This window comes from Schistocerca serialis, chromosome 8 (genome assembly GCF_023864345.2).
Source record: "Schistocerca serialis cubense isolate TAMUIC-IGC-003099 chromosome 8, iqSchSeri2.2, whole genome shotgun sequence".
Classification (NCBI taxonomy): Eukaryota; Metazoa; Arthropoda; class Insecta; order Orthoptera; family Acrididae; genus Schistocerca; species Schistocerca serialis.
In genome coordinates this window covers 522,642,020-522,654,636 of record NC_064645.1, presented here as the reverse complement: position 1 = coordinate 522,654,636, position 12,617 = coordinate 522,642,020, and positions in this window count along the sequence as shown.

Genomic DNA, 12,617 nt, shown 5'->3' with positions numbered 1-12,617 from the left:
TTGGAAAGGATTTCACGTTAGAATGTAGCTGGCGGGATTAAACATCCAAAGTGAAACCAAATACAAGCGATCTGATGCGTGAGCTACAGCGTTCAGCAGCAGTAGATTACAGTAACATCAACAGCAAAGAATTTTAGCGTGGATAAGACATGACCGAGAGAAGATGTTGACTGATATCTTACGGTTCCGTACTGCGTCAATCCAACGCTGGCTTTGTAAGTTCTTTTGTCGGAAGACCCTTCTCAACAAGCTCTTCAGATATTCAATTAATGAACTTGTCTCACCAAAAAGAAGCTCTAGACCACAAAGAACAGCACTACGAAAATCACGTAAGCACAGTCAATATGTTTACGCAACACGATTCGCAATCGCAATGTTGCTATGCAACTGTCCACCTAATGTTGTATGACATTTCATTGTTGACAAATTCCTCTGGGACCTACGTCAAATAGCGACGATTACTTCCGACTGTATCCAGACAGATTACTGACCACACGTATAATACGTGACTGATCTGCCAAGCCCACAAATTTCCAAATCAACTGCAATTCAGAAGTGCATGTATTATAAGCTATGAAATTTCTCACTTTCCTTGCTGACCACGTTAGTTTCAGCTTTAAACTTACACCCTCAAATTTTTCGTTGCCTATTAAGCGAGGTAAAGGAATAGCATTTACTGAAAATATTAATTTTAAATTAACAACAGCCTCCGTTGTCATGTTTCCCTGGATTTACATAGACTTCAATTGGCATAACCCAACCTCCTTCTGAATAAAAGGAACTACGATTTGTCCATAATGGACAACGTCAAAAACTAAAAACTATAAATAGTAATACATCGTCATATTGCAATAACTTATCTGGGTAACAGCCTTGGCCCCACTTCGCGACCGCAGTACGACAACAACTGATAAGTTATTGCAATATGACGCTGTATTAGTATCTTATAGTTTTTAGTTTTTGACGTTGTCCATTACGGACGAATCGTAGTTCCTTTTATACTGAAGAAGATTGGGTTATCCCAACTGAAACCTAGGTAAATCTAGGTAAACATTGCATCTGAGGCTGTTGTTAATTTAAAATAAATATTTATACAGTTGCTGACAGGAACGAGAAATGTCGAGAATATTGAAAATATCCAAAAATGAGCCTAATATGCTGGCAGAAGCCGATAATTTTTCGATCAGCTACGCGTTGGTGCCTGGAGAATTGTGTAATAAATTTGGTTTAAAAACAGGCAGTTCACTTACACATATCGTATAATTATTTCTTCGATGATTACAACGTGTCTCTTTGGCCACAGGAGTATCCGAAATCATTTTTTAATGCACTGTGAAATGATAGTGGCAACTACTTATGAATGCGATCATATCCGAAAATTCACTTCTTTTCAAGTTTGAATAACATTGGGAAAGCTCCTGAGAGAAGTATGTTTGCATCAGACACTTAACACGAAATTTCGACATTTATAACCCGACGCCCTGAGTGCGTCTATGGTTCGCTGCGATGTGCAGATGACTCTTTCTTAAAGCCTGAATAAAATTAAGATGGAGTCCGAATACGATGAGCGTCGAAAGAAACTGTGAAATAAGATGCAATGATTTCAAGAGGCTACTATAATTCTCAAAGACGACACATCTAATACAATGACAGACGTGCAGAGGGTTCAGCTGCGTTTCGAAACAAAATCGAAATTCATGTGAGGCAGTAAATATAGCGCCGCCTGAGAGCATTCAGGTCCTTACTAAAGGACATGTATACACATGTTTGCATGTTTAGAACGTGAAATATTGTGCGATGATACGAAATTCTCAGAGACGTGAGGATTTCCATACTATTCGTAGGTCAGTTACGTATACCAAATATTCGGAAATCAGGGACAAAGAGGGGTAAATTTATTAATATCGCCAGCCAAATATTTGATCCATATTAATGGAAATTTGTTCACTACTGTATAGCTAATATCTGTGATTACGTGTTCACAAATTTTTAGGGTTTTTGACCTTATGTTCAACCCAATGAAAGAGCTACCTACACTGTGAATGTATTTTTGGACCAAACAGGGCAGATAATGTAGATACACAGACAAACCCTTTAAAGGAGAACACATGCTCGTCCACTTTATCAGAACCTGTGCGACCAATTACAGTAGCACGCAATGTGCAAATGTAAAATGAAGTCAAATTTTTAATGCTGTTCACTGCTGACAGATTCGAAACTAGGTATATGCGTTTTGGCGCTACCAGGCAAACCGCCACATTTGACCACGGTTTTATTACGACGCTTTCTGGCTCTCTATCTCTCTCTCTCTCTCTCTCTCTCTCTCTCTCTCACACACACACACACACACACACACACACTTACACGCATTTCGTTGCAGAATGAGAGCGAGACATTTATTTAGCTGACTTCATTTTACATTTACACAGCACATACAACTCCAGCGTGTCGCGGCAAGGCCCCTTTTAGCTAAATAAATGTCTCACTCTCATTCTGCAACGAAATTCGAGTAAGTGTATGAGACAGAGAGAGAGAGAGAGAGAGAGACAAACAGACAGATTGAGAGCGAGAAAGCGACGTAATAAAACCATGGTCAAATGTGGCGATTTGCCTGGTAGCGCTTCACTTTGCAGACTAACGAAGAGGGAAGAGGTTGATCAAATACCAGACTACTGAATTCCCTCATGTGTGTGCCAACCACTCACCCACCACCACCCTGCTACAGAGAACTGAATAGAACAATTTTCCTAACAAATTTAATGTAGCTTACTGATTACAGAAATACATTTTTGCTTGAAGCAACCCATTTCGATTTATTTAAGATAAATAAAAAATTCATCTTTAACCCAACCCCCCCTCTTCCTCGCCACATCCCATCCCATCTCCCTCCCATACGCCCTAGCTCACATCTCGCCGGTCTGGACTTTTAAGTATAACATTCATATCAGTCCCTGCTACCACCAAGCACAGATTTTGTACAATATCAATTTTCACCCCGCTTTTTTGGTCTTCGTCGACTATGAACAATATAAAGAACCTTGGCAATCTCCAGAAAATGTAGGACATGAAAAGCCAAACATTATGGTAATATGACGCAGTATATAGCCGCCATGTAGCCCCTAAAAACTCTTGATGATGGACATATACACCTTTCGGAATTGAAGGATATAAAGAGTTCAGCAGTTTACATCGGTTACCGAAATCATGCCCACAATTTTGTAAAACTGCTCTCATAGGCTAAAGCTCAAGTCGGATCACTGGAAACATTTTTTTTTCCATTTTTCGTTAAAATGTAGCTGGTGTCATTAAACATCCAAATAAAATCAAATACAAGCGATTTCATGTGTGTGATAAAGCTCTCAGCAGCAGTAATTTAGAGTGACATTAACGGCAAAGGATGTTAGTGTGGATAAGAGATGAAGAAGAGAAGATGTCGATGTTCACTTACGGTTCCGTACTGCGTCACACCCAACGCTGGCTTTGGAAGTTCTTCTGTTGGAAGACTGTTCGCGAAAAGCCCTTCAGATATTCAGTTAATGAGCTTTTCTCACCAAGAAGACGCTCTAGAACACAACGATTAGCACAACGAAAATCACGCAAGCACAGACAATGTGTTTACGCAACACGATTCGGAATCGCAATGTTGCTACGCAACTGCCCGCCTGATGACGTATGATATTTCATTGTTGACAAATTCCCCTGGTACCCTAGCGAAAGAGCGACGACCTCTTCTGACAGTACAGCAGTATCATACTAACTATACAAAATAAGTTACTGCAATGTTCATTCTCAGTATTATTGTTTTCCTCTTGAGTAAAATTTATTAATCATCTCTCTTTGAAAAGCCTCAAAGTGAAGAAGATGATGTGATATAAGCTACTATAAACGAGGACAGCTGCAACTATATGTGGTGCGAAGAATTGGGGTAATAAGTTTTTCTTAATGCCACGTAGGCCGTCCGCATTGGCCTAGTGCTTCTAGGCGCTTCAGTCCGGAACCGTGCGACTGCTACGGTCGCTGGTTCGAATCCTGTCTCCGGCATGGATGTGTGTGATGCCCTTAGGTTCGTTAGGTTTATGTAGTTCTAAGTTCTAGGGGACTTATGACCTTAGATGTTAAGTCCCATAGTGCTCAGACCCATTTGAACCAATGGCACGTAATCCACTATCGCTATAGTTTTATTTTTCGCTGACTACAAGACGTCGTTTTGGCTTACCTTACTGTTACGGCAGATCATTTTGTAATGAGCTGTGTAGAGATGGTGGGGGCTACTTATGAAAATGCACAAATCTGAAACATCCGCTTCTTTTGAAGTTTTGATAACACTTAATTTCTAGTTCAATGAAGTATATTTGCATCAGACATTTGCCACGACATTTTTAGATTTGTTGGTCGACGCACTTAGTGCATCTGTGGTTCATGCGATGTGTAGATGCTTCTTATAGATCATGAAAAAAATCACTATAATGTCCGAATCATTCAGGCGTCAAAAGAGACTAAGAAAAGGATGTAATGGTTTGAAGTGCCACTGTAGTTCTCAATGGCGACAGTTTCAGGACAAATGAGGAGTTTCTAAGAACAAATTCAAGTAGGGGGTGAAGTTCCGGTTCAAAACAGTTTCAAAATTCGTATGCGATAGTAAATACTGGGTCCCGAATGCGAATTACCCTCTATAGTAAAGACCATGTGCACACACACACACGATTGAAGGTTTAAAGAGTGAAACATTATGTAGTGGTATGAAGTGAGAGCTTATGGCGCTGTGGTCACCACCGTATGGCGGTTGTGTACGTTAACCACTGCTGCCATGTTGGCGGTATTAGGAAGGAGTAGGCTCTGCACCAGCACTGAGTACCACTTGCTCATCTCCATACAGTACAAAAATGACACTTATTTATTTGTTTTTACTGATTTATCTCGTATTTTCCTTTAGTCTTTTATCTAAATACAACAGTGAACCAGATGTTGCACATGAATTGACACGAACATAGCGCGTAATATTTTAACTTAATTTCAGATGTGTTAGTGTAACTAATCATTGTAGTGTGTAGGTTGGAATCATTGTAGTATGTAGGTTGGAAAAATCTACATTAAATATCTGCATAAAAAATTAATTGGAAGTCTGTATGAAATGTGGAAGTCAGTAAATAATAAGTTTCAAAACCAAATCTGTTTTCTAACCTTTCGCTTCAAATGTGGTTCACATGGTTCTAAGCACTATGGGACTTAACATGTGAGATCATCAGTCCACCAGACTTAGAACTACTGAAACCTAACTAAACTCAGGACATCACACATACCCACGCCTGGGGCAGGACGCAAAACTACGACCATAGCAGCAACGTGGTTCCGGACTCAAGAGCCTATAACCGCTCGGCCACAGCTGCCGGCTACCCTTTGGCCATTGACCGTATATTAATTTGGAATCCAGAGTCACATGCTACTTGCCTATTGTGCTATGCTGCTTTGAGACATCAAAAATTTTGTAATTTGTGATTCTTGACTACATTACTATACAACACTACACTTCGCAGCACTATACTACATTAACACCACACTACATTAGACTACTGTAACCGGTCACACAACCAAGCTAGATTTTTCATTTGTCTTGATAGTTGACCCCTGCCAGACTGAGGCACAGCTCAGGTTTCATAGGGACCCTCCTACTGCCACCCAAGTAGTATAGATGTGGAGGTGACTGCCAGGGAATCCTCGCCGAGGCTCATCTCCTCTCTCCTTGTGGAAGGTTGCTGTAGGTGGGTGTTCTGCTATGGTGCAACTCGTCGTCCTCATATGTGGCCTTTTCCTTGTTGTCTCTAGCCAATGTATGCTTGAAGTTCATATACTAATACATACATCAAAAAAAGTTTTGCGTCACCCCAGTTCCCAGAAATCCTGAAGATAGACGTTGACTGTGGATTCCGTATCACACATATAGTCCCTTTGACCTTTCAGATATGTCACTAAACATGCCTAAAGGTGTAAACAGCCATGCATGACCTGCTCCCATTAGACGAAGGGTGTCCGATAGCCGATCAGATCCAGTCACTTCGCCAGGAAGGAGGTACACGACTCATGTAGTCTGTAGTTCCATCGTGCCTAGACGGTCAATACCGCGGTTTGATCGCTTCCGCATTCTTACTTTGTGCCAGGAAGTGCTATCATCAAGGGAAGTGTCCCGGAGTGTAGGAGTGAAACAAAACGATGTTGTTCAGACATGCAGGAGATACAGAGAGACACGAGCTGTCGATGATATGCGTCGCTCAGGCCGAGCAAGGGCTACTAGTGCAGTGGACGACCTCGACCTACGGATTACGGCTCGGTTGAACACTGACAGCAACGCCACCATGTTAAATAATGCTTTTTGTGCTGCCACAGGACGTTGTGTTACAAATCAAACTGTGCGCAATACGCTACATGGCGCACAACTTCACTCACTACGACCAACGCGAAGTTAATGTTTGCCACTACGACACCATTTAGCGCGGTACACATGGGCCCAACAACATGCCGAATAGACCGCTCAAGACTGGCATCATGTTCTCTTCACCGATGTGTGTCGCACATGCCTCCAACCTGAGAATCGTCGGAGTCATGTTTGGAGGCAACCCGGTCGGTCTGAACTCCTTAGACACATTGTCCAGCGACTACAGCAACGTTGAGGTTCCCTGCTGTTTTGATGTGGATTATGTGGGGCCGACGTACGCCGTTGATTGTCATGGAAGGCGATGTAAGGGCTGTACGATACGTGAATGCCTTCCTCCGACGGATAGTGCAACCATAATTATGGGCAGCATATTTACAAGGCATTCGTCTTCATGGACGACAAGTAGCGCATCCTTCGTGCACATCTTGTGAATGACATCCTTCAGGATAACTACATCGCTTGACTAGAGTGGCCAGCATGTTCACCAGACATGAACCCTACCGACCATGCCACAGATATACTAAAAAGGGCTGTTTATGGATGACGTGATCCATCACCACTCTGAGGGATCTACGGCAAATTGCCGTTGAGGAGTGCGACAACCTGAATCAACAGTGAAGAACTTGTGGATTATATGCCACGACGAATATAGGCATGCATCATTGCAAGAGGATGTGCTACTGGGTATTAGAGGTACCGGTATGTACAGAAGTCTGGACCACCAGCTCTGAACGTCTCGCTATACAGTGGTACAACATGCTAAGCTTGGGTTTCATGAGAAATAAAAAGGAGGGAAATAATGTTTATGTTGATTTCTATTCCTATTTTCTGTACAGATTCGGAAATCTGGGAACCGAAGTGACGCATTTTTTTTTATGTGTGTCTTTTCACTGTCAGCAAATTCCACTTGTGAGCCACCTCTTCGTTGATTATTTTGTCATCGACTGTTCCATAATCAAAGATGCTACTACTGTAGTCTGCAACGTTTTGTCTAGTGGCACATTATCAGACGATGTGTTCAAGTGTGACAACTGCTCCATATTCACAAGGGTCTGTGATGTGTGGTTTTATATTCTGCATTAAAGAATGATACGGGCCATGTCCCATCAATTAGTGTGTAGTTTCCTTGGTCGGGAAGAATTATGACATGTCGATCTTTCTTATATGTTAGGTTGGAAGTGTTTAGTTCTCCTCCCTGTTTTTGCCTCATCCCAGAAATATTGCCATCTTCTATCTGTGTATGTCTTCATTTCCTTATTCGATGTGGCTCTTGTGCCCAGTATCTCCTATGCTGTTCCATATTGTCCCTTTCTGAACCAATACAGTATACCTTACCTTCATGTGGCTGTGTCCAGATTAGCAAGTCTAATATCACCAGGAGTGCCTCATTCGGTATTGGTCTATACAAAACTCTAAGGCATAGAAGCACGCAGAAAGGTGGGCTGTCCTTACCTTTCTGGCTGTACGAGCCCAGACACTCCACCTATACCTTACAACAGAGTTAGTATTGTTTTTTGGTACGTTGTTACTGCACTTAGATTCATAGGAAAATATCTTTGGTCAGTTGTACTTATTTTGTGCAGCATTTTAATGTCTGTCTTGCAGACGATATCAACATCTGCATGAAAATCAAGCTTTCCTTCCATGTTTAAACCAAGGTACCTGTATATAACTTTTCTCTACATGGGTTGGTCATTTATTCTCATTGTGGGGTCCCTCGAATTTAACGATCTTCCAAGTCCAAAGATGCCCCTTCACCAAAGACTTTGCTGATATCATCTTCCGTCAGTGCTATTCAAGAAGCTATCAGACTGCTATCAGAGGATTCAGAAGATGAAATCAGACGTGAAAGCTGCCGAACAATTAGGAAACACAGTCCACAAAGAAGTAATGTTTCCAAGGAAGAGAGATTTGCGGTATAAAAGCTGCATGAGGATGCTGAAACAGTCTTGCTGCGCGCCGATGAAGGTAATGCCACCGTCCCTCTACTTCAGGAAGTCCACAAGGAAAATATATGTGGTCCACTTAGTTCTGGTGCATACCCGAAACTTAACAAAGATCCTACCAACGAGATGACAATATGAGGAAAATAACGAGCACTATTTGTTCACCAACGCATTTTTCTGACAAATATTTAGCATCCTTATTAAAACCAATGACAGGAAAAAGTAGACATCATATATGTAATTCTATGAATTTAATTCCATGGATTTTATGCTATGAGTTAAATTCAGAGACTTAGCAATGTCATGCTATGTAGTACGGATGTGCTCGATTGTTTTGACGTGGTATCATCATATATTAAAGTACATTTAAAGGATTCTTTATCTCTTAGCGGCCAACATTTTAATAAGAACATCACGATCTTGCTTCATCATGTGCTTTTGTCATTTTATTTTAAGTTTAATGGGGAATTTTATTAGCAGATTGATGGAGTTGCTATTGGAAATTACTTCTCCTCTCTGGTGGCTAATTTATTCATGGAAGGCTTCGAGGATAGGGCAGTGGACTTAGCAAGTTTTAAACCACTGGTATTTAGAGGTACGAGTGCGACCCATTTGTAGTGTGGCCGCACGAGATGGATTAATTACATCGATTTCTTGAACATCTGAATTATATCTATGCTAGTATTATATTTACTATGGAAATAGAAAATGATGGCTACCTCTCCTATTTGGATGTTGTCGTTCGCCTTAAGGTTGATGGCACATTAGGTCATGCCGTATATCGTAAACCAAAACATGCTAATCAATATCTACACGCCAGTAGATGCCATCGCCCTTCACAGACCACAGGTGTTTTTAAGACCTTAGGGCGTACGGCGTAGATAAATTGCAAGAACAGCTCATATACCTCAAGAGCTTTTATAAAACGAAAGGATTTTCTCCGCAACAAATTCGTAGAGCATTCAATGCGAAACCTACAATGCAAGTGTGTGATAGGAATTGTTGTTGTTGTTATGGTATTCAGTCCAGAGACTGGTTTGATGCAGCTCTCCATGCTAATCTATCCTGTGCAAGCTTCTTCATCTCCCAGTAGTTACTGCAACCTACATTCTAATGAATCAGCTTAGTGTATTCATCTCTTCCTCTCCCTCTACAATTTTTACCCTCCACGCTACCCTCCAATGCTAAATTTGTGATCCCTTGATGCCTCAGAACATGTCCTACCAACCGGTCCTTCTTCTTGTCAAGTTGTGCCACAAACTCCTCTTCTCCCTAATCCTATTCAATACATCCTCATCAGTTTTTTGCTGATCTACCCATCTAATCTTCAGCATTCTTCTGTAGCACCACATTTCGAAAGCTTCTATTCTCTTCTTGTCCAAACTATTAATCGTCCATGTTTCACTTCCATACATGGCTACACTCCATAGAAATACTTTCGGAAACGAACTCCTGATACTTAAATCTATACTCGATATTAACAAATTTCTCTTCTTCAGAAACGATTTCGTTGCCATTGCCACTCTACATCTTATATCCTCTCTGCTTCGACCATTATCAGTTATTTTGCACCCCAAATAGCAAAACTCCTTTACTACTTTAAGTGTCTCATTTCCTAATCTAATTCCCTCAGCATCACCCGACTTAATTCGGCTACATTCTATTATCCTCGTTTTGCTTTTGTTGATGATCATCTTATATCCTCCATTTAAGACATTGTCCATTCCGTTTAACTGCTCTTCCAAGTCAATTGCTGTCTCTGACAGAGTTACAATGTCATCGGCGAACCTCAAAGTTTTTATTTCTTCTCCATAGATTTTAATCACTTTTGTTTCCTTTACTGCTTGCTCGGCATACAGATTGAATAACAACGGGGAGAGGCTACAATCCTGTCTGACTCCCTTCTCAACCACTGCTTCCCTTTCATGCCCCTCGACTCTTATAACTGCCATCTGGTTTCTGTACAAACTGTAAATAGCCTTTTGCTCCTTGTATTTTACACCTGCCACCTTTAGAATTTGAAAGACAGTATTCCAGTCAACATTGTTAAAAGCTTTCTTTAGGTTTTCAAGTGCTAGAAACCTAGGTTTGCCGTTCCTTACTCTTTTTTCTAAGATAAATCGTAAGGTCAGCATTGCTTCGCGTTTTCCAACATTTCTACGTAATCCAAACCGATCTTCCCCGAGGTAGGTTTCTACCAGATTTCCATTCGTCCGTAAATAATTCGCGTTAGTATTTTGCAGCTGTGACTTATTAAACTGATTGTTCGGTAATTTTCGCATCTGTCAACACTTGCTTTCTTTGGGATTGGAATTATTATATTCTTCTTGAAGTCTGAGGGTATTTCGCCTGTCTTATACATCTTGCTCACCACATGGTACAGTTTAGTCAGGTCTGGCTCTCCCCAGGTCGTCAGTAGTTCTAATGGAATGTGGTCTACTCCCAGGGCCTTGTTTCGACTTACGTCTTTCAGTGCTTTGTCAAACTGTTCACGCAGTATCGTATCTCACATTTCATCTTCATCTACATCCTCTTCCATTTCCATAACATTGTCCTCAAGTACATCGCCCTTGTATAGACCCTCTATATACTCCTTCCAGCTTTCTGATTTCCCTTCTTTGGTTAGAAGTCGGTTTCCATTTGAGATCTTGATATTCATACAAGTGGCTCTCTTTTCTCCAAAGGTCTCCCTAATTTTCCTGTAGCCAGTATCTATCTTACCCTAGTGAGACAAGCCTCTAAATCCTTATAATTTATCCCTTAGCCATCCCTGCTTAGCCATTTTGCACTTCCTGTCGATCTCATTTTTCAGACATTTGTATTCCTTTTTGCCTGCTTCATTTACTGCATTTTTATATTTTCTCGTATCATCAGTTAAATTCAATATATCTTCTGATACCCAAGGATTTCTACTAGCCCTCGTCTTTTTACCTACTTTATCCTGTGCTGAATTCACTACTTCATCCCCTGAAGCTACCCATTCTTCTTCTACTGTATTTCTTTCCTCCATTCCTGTCAATAGTTCACTTATGCTACCCCTGAAACTCTGTACAACCTCTGATTTAGTTAGTTTATCCAGGTCCCATCACCTTAAATTCCCACCTTTTTGCAGTTGCTTCAGTTTTAATCTACTGTTCATAACCAATAGATTGTGGTCAGAGTCCACATGTGCTCCTGGAAATGACTTACAATTTAAAACTTGGTTCCTAAATCTCTATCTTACCATTATAAAATCTATCTGATACCTTCTAGTATCTCCGGGATTCTTCCATGTATACAACCTTCTTTTATGATTCTTGAACCAAGTGTTAGCTATGATTAAGTTATGTTCTGTGCAAATTCTACCAGACGGCTTCCTCTTACATTTCTTACCCCCAATCCATATTCTCTACTATGTGATGGGAAAGAAGATAGTAATTCCTTTAGATCAATTACTGTTTTGCCCTATGTGAGTGCTCTCTCCTCGAAGATCCGTCATATTCTTGAGAGAAACAGAGTTAACGTTATATTCCGGCCTCTCACGAAGATATCAGCTTTACTCGATGTAGATTAGCTAATAAACAGAGATAGTGGTTCCTGTTTGGACAAGCATTGAACCCTGCTCTTGGGGTAATTAAACTGCAGACAAGTCATCATGGTTTCATCTCCACCGAACATACATCAATAAACGAATCGAATGTCTGTACGCCTTCGTCACAGGCGGCGCTTATATAAGCGTATCTTAATGCCGCTGACCAGCGTCTGTGACCCGCATACGCAACACCGCCGCGATGGAAGATGTAAGGCCGCACGTAGCACATTGTCGTCAGTCTTACCGAAAGCTCTGTGGACGGCCGGAAGATACACACCCGAACTATAGGCGGAAGAAATTTTATTTGGGCGGCTGCATGTCTAAAATTTAGAGGGCTAACATAAAAACTCTTTTGTACGATGATTTCGGTTAAATGTTTTCTGTGCACCAAATACTTAGTCTTTCAAGAACTTCACTAAAATCCTCTTCTAATTTAGTGCTTGTGCTGGCAGGTACTGTAATTAGCAGATCATCTGCGTAGGCTATGCAGCCTCTAGTGTCTGCTGTACCTTCAAGCTGGTTTAGTAATGAGCCTATGCAAACATTCCAGAACTCTGGACCCAAACAGGGGCCTTCAAGCAGGCAAGCCTTTGGTGATATCTGTCACGATTTTGTTTCAAGAACGTTCCACTTGCATCTGACTTTCTGTGCAATAATTTCGTAGTCTTGT